The sequence below is a fragment of the Polyergus mexicanus genome, unplaced genomic scaffold (genome assembly GCF_030449975.1).
Source record: "Polyergus mexicanus isolate NDT 795.1 unplaced genomic scaffold, iyPolMexi1.0 SCAF_1, whole genome shotgun sequence".
Taxonomy (NCBI): domain Eukaryota; kingdom Metazoa; phylum Arthropoda; class Insecta; order Hymenoptera; family Formicidae; genus Polyergus; species Polyergus mexicanus.
In genome coordinates this window covers 8,317,766-8,321,534 of record NW_027223321.1, presented here as the reverse complement: position 1 = coordinate 8,321,534, position 3,769 = coordinate 8,317,766, and the positions used below count along the sequence as shown (strand labels likewise).

Sequence of the window (3,769 nt, the reverse complement as noted above, 5' to 3'; positions counted from 1 at the left end):
TAACTTCTTTTATCAAAGTAAGAAAGCGGCTCTTGAATTTTTTGCGTACAAGAATTTTTGAGAACCAGAATTTTTTTGACCTATGTGAATTTGACACCTCACTTTCAATAAAGTGACTGGTGCAGTAATTGTTATATAAATTAAAGTAAGTGTAATTTGATTAAAGAAGGAAGGAATAATGTGAGGCATTTCTGCAAGTGATCGCATTGAATATAGAGTATTGCTATTTAATATAGCAAGTGAATCAAAATAATGGTTGTGTGTAAATATAAACAAATATTAATCATGTTATAATACATTAATTAATATTCTTGATCAATGAAAACTTATTTAGAAAATAATTTTATCAAATTAGGATAAAAAAAATCAATTATTTAAGACACTTCCTACATAATTTAAGAAATACATAAAGTGTAGGATCGTTTCAATTTGTTCGCGAAAAAACATTATCATCCTCGATTTATTTTAACTGGCGCGTCTATCCCGCATGTAGACTTTATTTCTTGAAATTCATACGATAATTTTTCTTTCTGTTAGCAAAGACAAAGTGGAATCTTTACTCTGTTAACTTAATGAATCGTTTGTAGACAGAAAGTTTATAAGATACAATATTACCTTATATTAATCCGCGATTTTCGCCTGCTTAGCCGCTTACACGATGTTTGATACTTCTTTGTATTGCGACTCCTTCCATACATTCGTCCATAATTGTCACATCTTAGATGCATTTCGTTTTCACCGGTTTTATGCGCTTCCATAATTATTAGCAATTTTTCGCACAACAAATTACGAAGAAGCACATATAACACCGTGAACCGTAAATACTAATTTGCTCGATCGCTTAATTTCAATCACTCAATTTTCTACGTAATGCAGAGATGCCATAAAAACCGCAAAACAAAAGAACGCAAAGAAAGGCGGCGCGAGAAGTATCGGTGTGTGTATGTGTGTATTTATATAGATCTATTTCAATATGTCTATTATTTTTGGCAGCACTGGGCTACGTTCGGAAACATCACTCATGTTCACACGAACGTCGTTCTATTTTTGTTCAATTTTTAGCAAATAACGAAGATACAATAGAATGACGCTCGTGTGTACACGGATGTTTCCGAACGCAGCCCTGTATAGCGCAATCAATCGATGTTTTACTGTCGCATAAGATGTAAGTATGTTACTATTTGTATACTATTTGTATAAAACAAGTAAACTAAAGTACACTGTGCAGTGTCGCAATATTTATTAGTGTATATATGTATTATGCATCAAATAGGTCTAACAAAGACAGAATCGCAAGGAAGCGAAATATGGATGAGAAGAGAAAAAGGGAAATTGAGAAAAGTAAACATAAAAAGGAGGAAGAGAATAGGAGAAGGAATGAGATAGAGAGAAAGAAAGAGGAAGAAAGAAGAAGAGAGAGAAAGAAGAAGGAAGAAAAAGAAAAAATCTGAAAAAAGAAAGGTTAGTGCACTATTATTTTATTTTTAGATTATTATAAATTATAATTCTGTATAAAAAAAATGCGAAATCGCTATAGGCTCAATATGGCATCAACACCATTTACCGATTTTGCTTCTCTTTTTGATATAAGGCTACCGTTGCTGCATCTCACGATGGGTTCAAAATGATAGCCTTCATAAAGGCTGATTTCACTTCTCTTTTATATACAGGACTCTTATAAATTACACATATTGTTGTTTTTTCGTTACTGGTATACTTTAAATAACTCATTAATATACAATATTAATATTTAATAAACATGAATGAATTAGGAAATTGGAACAGCAGAACAAAATAAAAGAGGAAGAGGAAGCAATGATTGTGGAGTCAAGCGAATCGTCTATGGACAAAGAAAATGAAAAAAAATATATAAGAAACGAAAAAAAGAGGAGGAAGAAAATTAAAAGAGAGGAACAAAAAGTATATTACATTTTTTAATGCAATAGATTATAAAGTTTTAAAATCATTTTGTTAATTTATTAATTTAGTGCTTTAACTGTTGTGTTATCTATGTAGCTACTACTCATCAAGAGGACGAAGAGAAGGAGAGGAGGGTAGAGAGGAGGGTAGAGAGGAGGATGGAGAGGAGGATGGAGAAGAGGATGGAGAGGAGGATGGAGAGGAGGATGGAGAGGAGGATGGAGAGGAGGATGGAGAGGAGGATGGAGAGGAGGATGGAGAGGAGGATGGAGAGGAGGATGGAGAGGAGGATGGAGAGGAGGATGGAGAGGATGATGGAGAGGAGGATGGAGAGCAGGATGGAGAGGAGGATGGAGAGGAGGATGGGGAGGAGGATGGAGAGGAGGATGGAGAGGAGGATGGAGAGGAGGATGGAGAGGAGAAAGATGGAGAGGAGGAGGATAGAGAGGACGAGGACACCGATCGGGTGCCAATGCCGGATGGAACATGAATCACGCTAGAGCAGGAGGGTCTACAGGTCCTGTATTTATTTTTAATTATAATAATTTATAAATAAAAATTTATAATTTACGAAGTGTTTATTCTTCTGTTTTTATATACATTTGTTCATAGATGTGCGTTTCTTAGTTTTAATTATATGTATTATTATATGTTTAATCAGTTTTATTCGTACAACATATACGATCGTACAATAATACGATCGTACGTTGTACGATTAAAACTGATTAAACATATAATAATACATATAATTAAAACTAAGAACTACTCTTTTTACGGTTATTTATTAATTGTCAAACAAAAAGCTTAGTTTTCGGACAAGTTTATGAGTATACTAAAGCGATCTGTGTAGTTTTGTTTTTTTAAAATATCTTTTTATTTAAAAATGGCACGCAAGAATTCTCAGCGTGTCATTTCTCGCTTCTGATGTCATCATTCCAATATGGCCGCGGCGACTATTAAGGAGCTATAATATTCATTTATATTTTATATATAAATGTAATTAATGTATAATTAATATTTTTAAGTTTAGACTATATTTTTGACTCTTACAAATGACTAAATAATGAGTTTACATGTTTATGTTATTATAACAAAACAAATCTTGTGGAAATTCTATCAAAAATATTACATGTACAGTTGGATTAAAAGCCTCAAAGTTAGAGCCTGAAATAGTAATGTTAAGCAATAATCAAAGAAGAGAAATAAAGTAATAATTTTGTTTATAAATTATATAACAAATTATTTATTTTCTTGGACTAAATACTTTAAGGACAAAACTCTATTTAACTTTTTTTGACATAATGGTTTGACTTATTTTTTTAAAGCAATGAGAAACATGAATGTGGAAATTAATAGTTTATTCAGATAGAGCTGCCTTTTGCAATATAATGTTATCGGAGAGCATTAAAATATCTGTCATCGACAAAAAGTAGTTCAAATTTAAATCAAAATGAGGAGGAAGAGTCGGTTAGTGATGCTGAATTGTAGATTTTATTAGAAAATGGTATAAAAGTTTATAATAATATGGCAACTGGATTGATTAAAACGCAAATTTACGATGCAATTTTAGAAAATATGAAACATGTTTGGAGGTGTCGACCACAAAATGTGAAAGCACTATTTTGGAAAGATATTGCAAAAAATCTAATCTTCTGTTATTTACTATATTTAATCTTTTTTTTTTAAATAAGTTGTATATATTCTTGATTTATATTTTACATATGGAAAATTCAAATATGTGTGTATATATATTGTGCGTATCGTAGAAACGATATTGAAACACAAAGGGGAATATGCGAAAGTTTATGTAATCTCTCTCTCTCTCTCTCTCTCTCTCTCTCTCTCTCTC

The 3,769-nt window shown here is 31.8% G+C and overlaps 1 long non-coding RNA gene across 1 annotated transcript; it reads left to right on the top strand.

Annotated features, from left to right (window-relative positions):
- Positions 1-1,375: 1,375 nt before the first annotated feature.
- LOC138933773 (uncharacterized) lies at positions 1,376-2,090 on the top strand. Its single transcript, XR_011447038.1, has 3 exons — positions 1,376-1,461; positions 1,773-1,920; positions 2,017-2,090. It is a non-coding gene; the product is annotated as an uncharacterized lncRNA (long non-coding RNA).
- The last annotated feature ends 1,679 nt before the right edge of the window (positions 2,091-3,769 follow it).